The sequence below is a fragment of the Ceratotherium simum genome, chromosome X, assembly GCF_057802395.1.
Source record: "Ceratotherium simum simum isolate JZ-2026a chromosome X, ASM5780239v1, whole genome shotgun sequence".
NCBI lineage: Eukaryota > Metazoa > Chordata > Mammalia > Perissodactyla > Rhinocerotidae > Ceratotherium > Ceratotherium simum.
The window spans coordinates 5,936,724-5,953,234 of record NC_141940.1 but is presented as its reverse complement, the minus strand read 5'-3'; positions in this window follow the sequence as shown (position 1 = coordinate 5,953,234).

The following is a 16,511-nucleotide window of genomic DNA, read 5'->3' as shown; positions in this document are numbered from 1 at the left end:
CTCAACAAAATACTAGCAAACCACATACAACAATACGTTAAAAAGATTATACATCATGATCAAGTGGGATTTATTCCAAGTATGCAGGGATGGTTCAACATTCACAAATCAATCAATGTAATACACCACATTAATAAAATGAAGAATAAAAATCACATGATCATCTCAATAGATACAGAGAAAGCATTTGACGAGATACAGCATCCATTTATGATAAAAACTCTGAATAAAATGGGTATAGAAGGAAAGTACCTCAACATAATAAAGGCCATATATGACAAACCCACAGCTAATATCATCCTCAACGGTGAAAAACTGAAAGCTATTCCTCTAAGAACAGGAACCAGACAAGGATGCCCGCTCTCACCACTCCTATTTAACATAGTACTGGAAGTCCTAGCCAGAGAAATCATGCAAGAAAAAGAAACAGAAGGGATCCAAACTGGAAAGGAAGAAGTGAAACTGTCACTATTTGCAGATGACATGATTTTATATACAGAAAACCCTAAAGAATCCACCAAAAAACTTTTAGAAGTAATAAACGAATACGGTAAAGTTGCAGGATACAAAATCAACATACAAAAATCAGTTGCATTTCTATACACTAACAACGAAGTAGCAGAAAGAGAAATTAAGAATACCATCCCATTTACAATTGCAACAAAAAGAATAAAATATCTAGGAATAAACTTAACCAAAGAGGTGAAAGATCTGTACACTGAAAACTATAAAACATTGCTGAAAAAAATTGAAGACACAAAGAAATGGAAAGATATTCTGTGCTCTTGGATTGCAAGAATTAACATAGTTAAGATGTACATACTTCCTAAAGCCAGCTATAGATTCAGTGCAATCCCTATCAAAGTTCCAACAACGTTTTTCACAGAAATAGAACAAAGAATCCTAAAATTTATTTGGAACAACAAAAGACCCCGAATAGCTAAAGGAATCCTGAGAAAAAAGAACAAAGCTGGAGGCGTCACACTCCCTGATTTCAAAATATACTACAAAGCTATAGTAACCAAAACAGCATGGTACTGGCACAAAAACAGACACACAGATCAATGGAATAGAATCGAAAGCCCAGAAATAAACCCACACATCTATGGACAGCTAATCTTTGACAAAGGAGCCAAGAACATACAACGGAGAAAAGCAAATCTCTTCAACAAATGGTGTTGGGAAAACTGGACAGCCGCATGCAAAAAATTGAAAGTAGACCCTTACCTTACACCATACACAAAAATTAACTCAAAATGGATTAAAGCCTTGAATGTAAGACCTGAAACTATGAAACTTTTGGAAGAAAACATAGGCAGTACGCTCTTTGACATCAGTCTTAGCAACATATTTTCAAGCACCATGTCTGACCGGGTAAGAGAAACAATAGAAAAAATAAACAAGTGGGACTACATGAAACTAAAAAGCTTCTGCACAGCAAAGGAAACCATCAACAAAACGAAAAGACAACCTAACAATTGGGAGAAGATATTTGCAAACCATACATCTGATAAGGGGTTAATCTCCAAAATATATAAAGAACTCATGCATCTCAACAACAAAAAACTAACAACCCAATTAAAAAATAAGCAAAAGACCTGAGCAGTCATTTCTCCAAAGAAGATATACAGATGGCCGACAGGCACATGAAAAGATGTTGAAAATCACTAACTATCAGGGAAATACAAATCAAAACTACAATGAGATATCACCTCACGCCCGTCAGAATGGCTATAATTAACAAGACAGGAAACAACATGTGTTGGAGAGGATGTGGAGAGAAGGGAACTCTCATACACTGCTGGTAGGAGTTCAAACTGGTGCAGCCACTATGGATAACAGTATGGAGATTCCTCAAAAAATCAAGGATAGAACTACTATATGATCCAGCTATTCCACTGCTGGGTATTTATCCAAAGGACTTGAAAACACCAATGCGTAAAGATACATGCACCCCTGTGTTCATTGCAGCGTTTTATTCACAATAGCCAAGACTTGGAAGCAACCTAAGTGCCCATCAAGGGACGAATGGGTAAAGAAGATGTGGTATCTATACACAATGGAATACTACTCAGCCATAAGAAACAATGAAATCCAGCCATTTGTGACAACATGGATGGACTTTGAGGGTATTATGCAAAGTGAAATAAGTCAGAGGGAGAAATTAAGTAGTAGATAATAACAACAACAAACAAACACATAGAGACAAAGATTGGATTGGTGGTTACCAGAGGGGAAAGGGGGAGTGAGAATGGCGAAAGGGATAATTCGGCACATGTGTGTGGTGATGGGTTGTAATTAGTATTTGGGTGGTGAACATGATGTAATCTATGCAGAAATAGAAGTATAATGATGTACACCTGAAATTTATACAATGTTATAAACCAATGTTACTGCAATAAACAAAAAAATAAAAAAAAAAAGAAGGCCAAGTGGAGAACCAGGATTCTCATCCCCCCTGGGCAGTAATCAGGCCTGCCCTATATGCCATGTCAGTGGAGGCCAGGTGGTGAGCAGTAATAAATTCCTTCTTCTTTCCCCCAACCACGGATGTATCAGTAGAAGCCGAGTAGCGAGCCTGAACTTCTACCCCCACCCAGCAGTAACAAGAATGCCTCCCCACCCCTGACTGTCAACAAAGGCACAGTGGTCAAGCTAGAATTCCATCCTTACCTAGCAGTAATGATGTGGTGCCTCTGTTTCCAATCAAGCTGGAACTTGATTGAATAGGTTTGTTGTTGGTAATGGTATTGGGTGGTGTGACAACTCCAAAACTACTTTTCATGTATTGAGCAAACAAGTAAATATATTGATGTTGTTGGAAACTAAAGTTCTCACTCTGGAAGAAAAGAGCTACAAATACGGAATCAAGGAAAGAGAGAAATAACCTTGGATTGGAATTAAAAGTATCAGTGTCAAGTTTCAATTTAAAATTAGACGTGGGGGGGGGCACATGCGTGCATGTGTGCTTCCCATCTCTGTCCACTGGAATTAGCTAGAAATACGGATACCCTAGTAGCAATGAGCTCACCTAGCCCCCAGATACTCACTCAAAGGAATCAGAGCTTCTCAGACAAGTGTCATATTCCAGGCTAGGGCAGCATAGAGCATCCCTGTGGAGGCAGCCACCCCATTGTAGTCACAAGCCTGCTGTCACTCTCTATAATGACAGACTGGAGCTAAAGGACACTGGGCCAGAAGGGCAAAGGAAACCCAGCCATTTGTGGCTTGAGCCTGAATGTGGCTGAGGGGAACCCAAGAAGCTGGACTTCCTAGCCTCTCTATCAAGGCTTCCTTGCCATGCTCTCTTGGTTTTCTGTTCTCTTGAAGACTGCAGACTGCCTCAGCTGTGCCACAAGGAAATAAGGGAAGAGGTTTGTGTCCTTGCCTGAGCTGGACATTTAGCAGGGGCCGCATATAGTTTGCAGGGCATCCAAAGTCAGGCCATTCCCCAGAAGGACCTTTGGTTACCCTGTCTTTCCTCAGAGTGTCTCTTTCTGGAGTTTTTGGCTTCTTCCTGGGAAGCTCAGGTGGTTCCTCCAACAGGAAAGAATGATCTCCAACAATCTTGTGTGAGGCCTAATGGAATTTGATATTTTTGTTATCTATTTTGTTTTATGGCAACTTTCATATTGGGAAGTGGTTCTCATGCCTTTATACAGCAGGAGCCTGGGGCGGGAAAATCAGTCTGCAATCAAGCTATCTCAGCATCCTGTATGACATATGTGCCAAGAGGAAGGGACCACAGCTGCTCTTCTGGTATTAAGGGGATCACGATGTGGGCTCTAACCTGAATAATGGCTGGGCTTCTCAGCTAGACAGTCCTTCCTTCAGCTACCTACTTTTTACTGAGCACCTATTTTATGCCAGCTCAAAAAATACTGAGCAGCTATTTTTTGCTGGGAACTGGAGGCCCAAAGATAAGGAAGATGTGACCTGTCTTAGTCAGCTCAGGCTGCCATAACAAATTACCAAAAACTGGGTGAATTAAACAACAGAAATGTATTTTCTCACAGTTCTAGTGGCTGTAAATCCAAGATCAGTGTGCCAGCATGGTCCAGATCTGATGAGGGCCATCTTACTGCTTGCTCACATGACCTTTCTTCAGTGTGTGCACATGGAGAGAGGGAGCAAGCTCTCTGGTGTCTCTTCTTATAAGGACATTTCTTATAAGGGTCCTACCCTCATGACCTCATCTAAACCTAATTACCTCCCAAATGCCCCATCTTCAAATAGCATTACATTAGGGGCTGGGGCTTCAACATATGACTTTTAGGGGGGACACAGTTCAGTCCATAGCATGACCTGTCCTCAAGGAGTTCATAGTCTTTGGCCAGAGATAGATAACTAAACCAGCAACATGGTGTGGAGCATTCTGTAAGACAGCCAAGGTCAAAATGCACAGTTATACTGAGGGACAACTTTTCACCTCTTAGATGGCCAGAAATCCCAGAAGGAGACAGACACCAAGCAAATAATACCACCAAGCCATGCATAATTACAAACCATGAGAAATGCTGTGAGGGGGAGACAGGATGCTATTCCAGAAGGCTCTGGGGCCAGAGAACAAGCTGAATTCTGTTTGGACATGTTGAGTTAGAGGGGCTTGTGAGGTGGCACCTGCACATTTTGTTACATAAGGGATTTTGATTAGGAATCAAGCCCAATGAATAAGGAGGCTTGCTCCTGTGCCTCCTAACACCCTCCTCACTGGCAAGGTAAGTAACAGAATCAAGATCTGCAAAGGATACAAAATGCCCTTGGGAAATTGAGAATCAATTTTTTGAATTTTATGGCTAATGAAGTAGGGCTATTTTTAGGCTAGTGGAGATCTGAAGCCCACAGATCCTCTGACAGGAATACAAACTGCTGGAGTTCCAAGGGTCTCAGAGACTGCCTACCAAAACCTCTTCATTCTATGGGTAAGAAATTCTCAGCCCAGAAAGCAGATCTGTCCAAGTTCATATGGCTGGTTTCTGAGATGTCACACACTTAGGTTTTCTTCAGTTACTGTGTGACCTTGAGCAAGGTCCTTAAGTCCCCTCTGCTTCAGTTTCATCATTAGTAAACTAGGAGTGGTGACAGCATCTACTCCATAGGCATGTTGTGCCACTTCTGCAGACCCCTTTGGTAGCACCAGGATCTGAGTCCTCTAGCTGAAGTCATCCTTTGAAAGGCCAGCCCGCCTGATGAGTAGCCCTGCTGGCAGAAGGTGACTGAGCCCTTTGCTTGCCTACAGGCAGTTTTAGCATTAGGACTTTCTGCACAGAGACCTGGGCTGTGGGGGAAATGCCTAAAACAGCCATATCCATAAAGTGTAGATTACAAATCTAATCAATGACAACGTTAGTAATAGCTACCCTATATTGAGCATCAACCATGTGCCAGGCACCATGTTAAGGACTTTACTCATGGCATGGCTAACCATAAAACCAGCCTTGCAAAGTAAATAGAATCATCCCTATTTTACAGAAGAAACTGAAACAAATGAGAAACTGAACAAATATTCCAACAAATATGATAAGAATGAATATCTTTCATATATAAAAAGCTCTAATAAATCAGTAAGAAAAAAACTCAACACAAAAGAGACGAAAGACACAAATAGACAATTACAACATACACATCATATATGTTCGATAAACTTAAAATGTCCGACATGACTGGTAATCAAAGAAATCAAATGAAAATGAGACATTTTCTTTGCCTATCCAATTGGCAAAGATTTTAAGCATGAAGACACAAACTATTGGCAAAGGGGCAGTGATATGTATACTTACACACTAACATAAAAGAACCTACTGGTAAGACTTTTCTGAAAGGCAATTTGGCAAATTATATAAAAAGTCTTTTAAAATCTATATTGTTTGACTCAATATTTCTACTTATAAGAATTTATTCTACAGGGATAATTAGAAAAATGCACCCATTTATAAATAAGAACATTCAACAGTATTATATTAAAAGTCCAACTGGTCAAATAACTCTGGCATATTTATGTGGTAGAATACATCTCAACATTAAAATTATGTTTTAAAAATATATTGTCCATGGTATAATTAATAAATGAAAAAACACAATACAATACTTTATACCCAACATGATCCCAATCTTGTGTGTATAGACATATACACTTTATACATTCATGCATACATCTACGTGTGCATAGAAAAATACTGAAAGAACAAATAAAAATACTCTAACAAAGTGATCTCAGGAAGGTAGGATTACTGGTGCTTTTTAAATTTTCTTATTTTTCTGTATTTTCAAAATTTTGTTCAGTGACTTTATAATCAGAAAATACATATATCTTACCAAATGGCAGCTGTAAGTTATTCTAAATGAATTAATATCTTCCGGCCTAGGTGAATTCTACTCCAAGGTAATGGGACAACATAGGGAATAGTTGAAGTTAGTCCTTGAGGAATTTCTCTCAAGACTAGAAATGACACTGGAAGAGTAGAAAAGGCAAAATTCGATCCCAATTTTCCAAAAAGAGAAGATGACCAATTCTATAAATTGAAATACAGTTTACTGGGTTTATAACTATACACCCAAAATTCTAATTAACTCAACCATATTAGCTGGAGGAGAACCTTGGGCTTGTCTAGTTTAACAATTTCCAACAGACCCTTGGATGCAGACGTTGATGGCCTGTATATGAAATTTACAGATATCATGAAATTAAGAGGGAAATAAACTATATTGAAGAGTATAAGGACACATGATTATTTGAAAGGAAAAGCGGCTGAACTAAAACTATGAAGATGAAGCTTCATAAAGTTAGTGCAAAGTTCTTCACTTAGGTCCACAAAAACAATGTTTTTAGGGGAAGGCCTGAATTAATGGCATGCATGAAGATGACATATGCCAAATAGAAACGACTCCTCCTTACTCCCTGCCCAGGTACTCCCAGCACATTCCCACCTCTACACATCTGCTTCTGGCATGTGCCTGACTGGAAGGGCTCCTTGCCCTGTTCCCCTCTCTACCAGGCTGATTCTCTTTCCCTGAAGGCCTATCCCACCCCACAAAAAGTCAGCCTATGGCCCCCTTTAGGCAAATAACCAAGGATACCAGGCAGCATATGCTCTCTGAGGGAGGCTGGAAATCCTTCAAATTTGCATCCTGCACCCCAACATAGGCCCTCCTCAATAGACATCTGGCAGGGAGGGCACAGATGTGGCAGTGCAGCCACGGAGATCTGGGAAGGTCATTAAGTAGAATAATATTCCAGAGAGTGTGTGTGCTGTTCTGTTCTCTAGCATCCTGCTTGCTTGTACTTTTCAGCTCCTTGACAATTTATGGCACAGCAAAAATTCCACTAGAACAGGCTACAAGAAGGTGCCCAAATTGTGTCACTGTGCTGGAATTTGGGTTGTTGAAGGCAATTCCAAATGAAAGAAACACTGGCCAGGACTTTGGCGGTGTCCATTAAAGTGGAATTTGCCTTGTAATATCATTAACAGGAATAAGATCTGCCTAGTCTCGAGGTTGCCTATGAAATGAAGTGATAAATACCTGGACAAAAATTGTAACTAGATTTTGTAAAAGCTAAATATAGTCCTTTGAGTATATAATTAGAGTGTGTGTTATGTGGCTGAGGATGACCAATGAACAGGAATTTGGCTCCATAGTCTCAGGGACCTGGAGCAGCATGGTTATGTGTGTAGCCAAAAGCAAGTGACTATTAGATGACGTAGCTCATGATGTTAAACACTGGCTATATATTTGTATTTTGTGTGTAAACATGATGGCCTCTCCTCCGTTACTCTGAGGAATCTTTGATAATTCACATGTGAAATTAAAGGCATCTTATTCATTCAGTTATTTATTATTCTCTGTAAAATGAGTTAGGAATTTGTCCCCGTGAATAATGTTAGCCATAATAGTTAATTTACTCCTATTCATTGGCAGTAATAAAAATGTACAAGGGGAGGAAGAAACATTATTATTTCTTGCTTGAAGTGCAATTTCATGTGGTGAGAAAAACATGTTAATATGCTGCAAAGTGCTACAGGAATTTAGTTCTCAAAGGAATGGCGGTATTAAATGTATTCTGACAAGAAGGAGCCTCGGAAGGGAAACATTTATCTTCATAAAGTCATTAAATTTACTGAGCAGCATCGCATTCTTCCTGCAATCTGCTCACTCCATTAAAGGTGAAGCTGTGGAACTGGCTCTGTCACATGATAGGCCCCTGAAAAGAGGAAGAATGGGGCTCTTTCCCCTAATAATAGGTTTCCCCCTTAAAATCAGCGAGCTCAAGCCCAGACACACACATGGGTGCTCTGTTACCTCTTTCAAAATAAATAAATTGGGTACTGACAAGCTCCTTCCTTTCCCCACACTCAGATGATATTTGAAGCGACTAAGAGATAACAGATTTTGCAAACCCTCCTGTTTTACAACTTCAAGAGACTCTTGGCTCTGAGGGTGTTTTCCCATAATGCTGAGATGGACCCCAGGTGGCTCGCACAGGTCTGGGTAAGCATGATGGCATGAGCTGTTTTGCATAGCAGTTTTGTCTATATGCATTTCTTTTTTTTTTGTGAGGAAGATCAGCCCTGAGCTAACATCCATGCTAATCCTCCTCTTTGTTTTGCTGAGGAAGACCGGCTCTGAGCTAACATCTATTGCCAATCCTCCTCCTTTTTTTCCCCAAAGCCCCAGTAGATAGTTGTACATCATAGTTGCGCATCCTTCTAGTTGCTGTATGTGGGACGTGGCCTCAGCATGGCCGGAAAAGCAGTGCGTCGGTGCACGCCCAGGATCCGAACCCAGGCCGCCAGCAGCGGAGCGCGCACACCCAACGGCTAAGCCACGGGGCCGGCCCCTTGAATAACACTTTTAAGGATCAATGAGAATTAACTAGATAAAAAGAGAAGAAGTGGGTATTCCATGCAGAAGGATCACATGCAAAGGAAGATCCAGAGGCAGAAAGGAATATATGTCTTCTGAGGAATCAAAAGGCAGCCTGTGTGACTGGACAGCAGAGAGTGAGGTGGAGAGTGTCGCGAGATAAGGCTGCAATAAGTGAAACGGACCACGTAGCTGGTGTTAAGGATTTGGGGATTCAGCCTAAGAATAATAGAAAGACACTGAAAGGTTTTAAGCAAAGAGAAAGAGATCTGATAAGATCTGCATTATTAAGAGGTCACTTCTGTCAATGTATGGAGAATAGATTGAAAGTGGGTTAGAGGAGAAGCTGGGAGTTGTGTTGGGAAACCAAGATAATTGTCCAGATGAGAGAAGATGATAGTGGCTTGGGTTGGCAGAGAGGATGAAGAGTGGTGGACACAGGAGAAAGATATTGAGGAGATGAAATCTACAGGGCTGGGTGATCGATTGGCTGTAGGAAATCAGGGAGAAGGAGGTGTCAAGGATGACTCTCAGATTCTGGATTGAGTAACTGAATGGAGGGGAGTACTCTCCACTGATCAGGGCTTGGGAGAGGGAGGATACCATTCTTGCCTACCTGGCATCTGCTTACTCTATATTCCAGCAGAAAATCCTTTTCAACTCAAACACTGAGAGCACTCCATCCTTGGCCTAGTGATTTGCATCAATTTTCGAGGTAAAATGTCATTCTCATTTAGGAAGGCATCTAACCTGGTCAATGGAAGCTCAAATTGTGTAGCACAAGAAGACTAGTGCTATCTAGGTTACAGACCAAGAGGCTTTTCTTTAAAAACTACGCTAATTGTGTTGCAGAAGCATCCCCATCACCACCAATAAGCAGCCCAAACCTTTTCAGCCTTTTCGTGATTTTACCACCAGGTGTCCCAGCCTTTGGCACCAATGCTCAGTTAATAGAGTATGCAGAACAAGACACCAGTGATGGCCCAAGGGTTTGTCTAAGACGCACACAGTCTGTTCAATGATTTTTTTAAAGACCTTTGAAACGTTCAAGTGAATAGAGGCATTTTAGAATATCTGCCCTCTGTAACTGATCTGGCTAACCGCCACCCCATCTGGAGGCCCACACAGGAGAAGACAGAAGAGGTTTCAAAAAATAGACTGTGCAAAGCTCAATGTTTAACAGCCCAATGACTCTGTGAAATGATCTATCAAGAGAGAACAAGTTGAGCAATATTTGCCTGAACGGAATGAGAGCAGGATGGCCCTTCAAAGAGGTACTTGTTCCCATAAATTAAGGTCATTTGCTTTTAGCTCTATTTTAGTCAGCAGTTATTGATGAGTCAAGAACAGAATCTAAACTGACCTCAAGCAGAGACTATACAGCACATCAAATTCCTACATACACAGTACATCTGAATAAAGGAGATTGACTTATTCAACAAATATTTTACATGGAAACACAAAATTAAATGTTCAAAAGAGTCACTCATCATGTCTGAGCAACATGGTCATCATCTGAAGACCCTTCATGTATTACAACATTGCTCCATCACTTCCTAAGCACTACTCCATGCTAGGCTCTGTACTCCAACTCTCACTGTCTGCCTTGGAGTCTCCGTTTGGTAGACTTTTGGACTACCTTCTCTGGATTTGGTTTTCTACTTGGCTCTCAATTCTGAATGCTTTTATAAGCTCAGTACTCCTCCATGCATTCAAAAGCAAGCCTTCCTCACAAGCTCCAGCTTCTTAGAAAACTTCTGGTTGGGCCACACCCAAGAACAAGATCTGAGTAGCCCCACCAGCAGCCCTTGAATTCAGCACTGCTTTAACTAGTAGTGGGAACAGATATACATACGCATATACATGGAACAGTCTCCCCCCACACACATATTTTTCACAGTCACCTTTGTCACAAGTCAACACATGTGGGAGGCTACTGATGTCACTCAGGTTAATGTTCCCCAGGGAGGCAGAGCTTATGGCACCATACTCTCACCAACTCAGCTAGCTACATCCGGATGTGCCTAAGGTACCGGACCCACAGTAACTGTGTATCCTGGGAGAAGTCTTAGGATGTGAAGAGTCAATGGCTCAGGATGGCTGAAGATCCTGCTACTGCTGATGGCGGGGCCAGAAGACAGAGCCTTCTCTGAAGCAGTTTCTGGGCCAGTGGCAATGCCGGGACAAGGGTGTGGCAGACAAACTCTAAGGTAACCCCCAATGATTCCCACCTCTTGGTGTCCACATCTTTATATACTCTCCTCTCCCTGAGTCTGGGTAGTACCTATGATTTGCTTCTAACACACAGAATATGACAAAGGTGAGGGGATGTCAGTCCCACGATTATCTTGTTATCTGAGACTCCATCTTAGCAGACTGGAAGGAGAGACATTCCTTGGTGACTTGATGAAGTAAGCAGTCATGTTGAAGAAGCCCATGTGACAAGGAACTGCAGGTTGTCTCTGACCTACAGCCAGCAAAAAGCTAAGGCCTCAGTCATAGAGCCACAAGGAAATGAATTCTGCCAATATCCTGAAGCTTGGAAGCAGATTCTGTCCCAGTCAAGTCTCCAGAAGAAATCTCAGCCCTGGCCGAAACCCTGATTTCAAAGCCTTGTGAGACCCTGATCAGAAGATCCAGCTAAGCTGTGCCCAGACTCCTGAACCACAGAAACTGTCAGATAATAAATGTGTATTGTTTTAAGGCACTCGGTTTGTGGCAATTTTTTATGCAGTAATAGAAAACTAATATAAAAGGCTTATGGGAAACAAGGAGTCCAGAATCAGTCAGGCCAGGCGGACCTCAGGCTGTGTGGGAAGGAGGATAGGTAGGAGGAGTAATGGTGGGTAGAAGGATGAGGAAAATCAGATCTGGAAAAATCCCAAACATCAGAGCAAATCAAACACTATAGTCAGTCGTCCCAAGCCTTCCTTGTCTTGACTCCTGCTTCCCAGCTTTAGTTCAAATATGCACACATCTATACCCTCCATTCTTCTCATTCAACCCAGATATCCTAAGCACCGATTCTGTGCCAGGCTCTGTCTTAGATCCTGAAGGGAGGAGACATGAGATAGTCAAGGTCACTGACCGCTAGGGGTTCTCAGCAAGAACTTGGTTCCCAAAGGGAACTGCTGGACTAGGGATGCTTTTATAATACGTGGTCTCCTGGACCCCATGATATTCTCAGTTAGTAGGTCTTGGGCAGGGCCCAGGCATTCATATTTTAAAACAAATGTGTCAGCTGATTCTTATGCAGGTAGTCCAAGGACCATGCTTTTAAGATTAAACACTGACCTATAGGACCATAGAGGGATGACAAGACATGGCTTACATTTTAAGAGGATCACTCTGGCTGCTGCATGGAAAATGGACTGATGAGGGGCAGGGATGGAAGCAGGGAGACAGCAGGGGCTATGGCTGTGGTCCAGAAGAGATGATAGTGGCATGACCAGGGTAGGAACAATGAGGTTGGAGAGAAATAGATGTATACAGGCTATATCATGGAGGTGGAGCCAACAGAGCTTGCTGACGAGTTGAATGTAAGGAGTGAGAGAGGAAAGTATTGAGGATGCTGCCATTATTATGATCATTATGTTTATGATTAGTAGAGTCACATGCCCATTGTAATTGTGGCCATTCCACAGTATAATACTTATGAAAAGGAGGAAATAGGTAAATACAAAATCAATTTTTTTCCCGTCAAAATAGAGTAACCAGATTGGAACACACTGATTTCCTTAATTCAAGAGGTGTGTCCATCATCATTAATGAATCAATTGTTTAAATATCATACCTCAGACAAAATGGCAAAAGTACCTGCTTGTTCGTGAAGGGCATAACTTCTTTCATAGAATTCAACTTTATTCAACTGTTTCAAACTGTTCACAAAATATTTCAAGGAGAGATCATAAAATTCTAAGGGCTGCAAAACTGGATAAGAACCAGGAAGCAAGTACAGAAAAGAGCTACGCAAATGTATGGTTGCCATAGAAATATTTCCTGAGTGGGGCAGACTGATTTGGAGAAAGAGAATTACTTCCTGTCAGCAATCTACTTTGTGTATGTGTGTTTAATTTGCTTTTATCTCACTTGATCTTTACAATGACCCTATGAGGTAGAGATCATTATCATCTCCATTCTACACTCAATATTTGATAAAAGTGGCAGAATAACTATTTAGCAAATGAAAACTTTTTCACCTCACCTCTTCCATCCAAATAAATTCCAATGAATTAAAGAGTTAAGTTTTTAAATAAAGCTATTAAACAGTACATCAAAACATAGGTAAATATTTATCGGATCATGGGGTGGGGAAAGATTCTCTAAACATGAAAAAAAATCAAAGAATCATAAAAACACTGAAAAATTTGACAATAGATATGTATTTCAAATCTCTACATGAAAATGCCATAAGCAAAATTGAAGATGCAAAAGACAGAATAGGAAAATATCTGTAGCTGCTATAACATAGAGGTAATGACTTCTTCAGTGTAGTGGCTTCTCTGGTGTCAGACTGCTTCAATTTGAATCCTTTTACTAGCTGTGTGACCTAGAGCAAGTTATTAAACTTCTCTGTTCCTATCTTCCTCATCTATAAAATGGGAATAATAATAGTATCTACCTATTTATGAGGATTAAATGAGTTAATAAAAATAAAGTGCTTAGAACTAGGCCTACCACACCATGAATGTTCAATGAGTGTTATCTATCATCCTTTTATTGTTACAACTACTACTGCAAAGTATTAAGAAAATAATCATAATCTCAAGAGAAAAAGAGACAACTCTCATAAACAATTCACAAAATGAGAAATACAGGTGGCCAATAAACATTTTTAAATATTCAACCACACTAGTAACTAAAGAACTAGAAATTAAAACAGTAGTAACATTTTTCACCTATCACATTAAAAAAAACACACTTTAATTAAAATATTCTAAATTTGCAGACATCTGTGGAAACAGTCACCTATACTGTTGGTGAGAGCCCAAACTAGCACAATCTTTCTGAAGAGTAATATAGCAGTAAGTACTAATAGCCCTAAAAATGCTCATGACTTTTGACCTAATAATCTGACTTCTGGGAATCTAGTCTGAAGAACTTATTAGATAAACAAATATCAATGTGCAAGGAAGTCCATTGCTGCAATTTTTCTAAAAATTTGAAAACAGCCTATACCCTCAACAATAGAAGATTAAAATATGATACCGCCATACACGAGAATAACACATTGCTGCTAAAAATCACATTTTCAAAGAGTATTTCATGGTACGTGAAGATGCTCGTGATATAGCAAGTCAAAGAAGCAGTATACAAACCAATCTGATCCCATGTGTGTGAACATGCCTATGTATACAAAACATTCTGGAGAAAATGCACCATAATACCAACTATGGTTATCTCTGAGTGATGAGATCATGAGTAATTTTCTTTCTTCTTCATACTTATCTTTATTTAACACATTTTATACAATGAGCATGTAGCATTTTTCAACAAGAAAAAATAAAATACATTTTGGTTTGGTGCTAGGATATCTGCAGGAACCCAGAAAAGGTGAGAATCCATTAAATAAAGTTTCCCTCTTTCTAGTGACATGATCGTCAGAGGTTATGGAGAGAGCCTTGGCATTGACTTCTCCTTGGTGACCACATTTTCTCTGGAGCTAGGAAGGAAAGGTGGAGAGGCCATCCCAGTAGGGGTTGTTGTATTGTAACCTTCTTCCCTTCTTCCCAGCTTCTCCTCCCTTCTGTATGCTCACTCCCTTTCCACTATGTTGTAGGTAGGATGCAGCTCTTCCCCCATCTACCTAGCAGAACTGTGAACTCAGAGGCTGAGAAGCTCATTCTTGCCTTTGTGTTGAGATTATTAAATCTGTTCTTTGCTCTGTTGTTGGGCTGGTGCTTGGGTCAGGGATCTTAGCTGTTAATGGTGTTAGCTCTGTGTGCTTTAGATTCAGGGAACCTGTATCTTGAATGATGACCCTTAGAGTAAAAAGAACACTCTGCTCCTATAGATTCTCTCAGCAAAGAGGTAGCCATTTGGCTACTTGTAAAGACTCATATTCTACTGTCAATATTAACTAAATTTTTTCACTCCCCCAGGGAGCCTTCTAGAGCCAGCAAAGCCTGGAGCCAGGCTGGGACTAGGGGGTGGTGAGTGAGGCATCTAGTGGCTCCTTGAAGTGTATGCCCTAGATGCTTTGCTGACCACCCCCTAGCTGCTGCCCTGAGGCATAAGGCTGACATTTATCCCTAACAAAATCTGTCCAAAGATTTAAAGTTAGAAAAACCATTAACAGAAGAGAGCTTTTGAATTTCTTTATATCTTGGTCCATGAAATATCATAGGTCAGGCTCATAAAATATTCGTTAAACAATTCAACAGGACCTGTATGAGGTTCTGGGCACTCAGAGATTAATAGGATGCGGGGGCACATGCGGGGTCTCTAACAATGTCTTCACAAGGCCATGTTTTCTTAAATTTGCAAAAGTAAGATGTTTTAATCACAGTCAGATAAGCCTACTTCTCCTTTGACTCTGACTTTCCCCTCAATCCCATTTCCCCTTGTGTCAAGTGGCATTGGAAGGGCCTCAGGCATTTTGGGGATCAGGCTAGGGAAAGTTGACTTGGGATGTATTGATGTTGAGTTTAGTAGGATATATTTATGGGGTTTGCAAACACTTCTATAATTGCTTAAATTATTCCTAAGTATCTTGCTGCAGGAATTACTTCCGGGATACTTCTATCACCCACTAGGCATGACTCATGGGTCATGAAATAAAGGTCCAGAAGTCATATTGCTTGTGCACATGTCAAATAGTGGAAGACAAACAAGGCTTGAGTGTGCTGAGTCTGAAGCTAGTCTGTGGAAAATCCTTTCAAATCTTATATACAGATTTAAAATGAGAGAGAAAGAGGTTTTTTCAAAATTTGACAAAAATATTAACAATTTAGATGAATTGCCAACAAAGAGTTGTGAAGTTGGGAGAAAAAAAGATTTTCTAAACTATCAACAATATAAAATAAATTTCAACCAACAACAATAGAGGAAAGAAAAATTATCTTCCATCTCTGTCCACAGAAAATATCATAAAATTGTCATATGCAAAAATGATTAAAGAATATGTCAGGTAGTGAATTAAAATGTTGTGTCATTTTTCTGGATTTTATGATTTCTATGGTATTTGTCAGCCTTCCCAATTTTTGATTTCTGTGATTTATTTTCCTTTTCTAAATAAATACTGACTTTTGTACCCAATATTGAATTTTTGATTTTGGTTTCTTTTCTTAAAGAGGGTTACACAAATTTGGTAAGCTTCAGGTCCTACAAATATGGACTTGCTTCTGGTAGGGGATGAAAGACGGTAGAGATTTGTAGATGTATTTATGATTTGTGTAGGTACTTTAAAAATCATTTTTAATAATAAAAAATGAGTTATGTGCTAAACTCCTGTCTTGTCTCAGTTACCCACACCTGGGGAAAGGCTTTCTTGATGAGCCAACCAAGCAAAGTTGAGCAGCATAGTACCTCAGCCCTGAGGACGCAGCACGAAGGAGGAAATAATCATTTCTCTGGAGAGCAACAAATGTCCCACCACTCAGAGAAATTCACCCCCCCACTTCCTCTTATATATGGATTCAAAGCAAAAA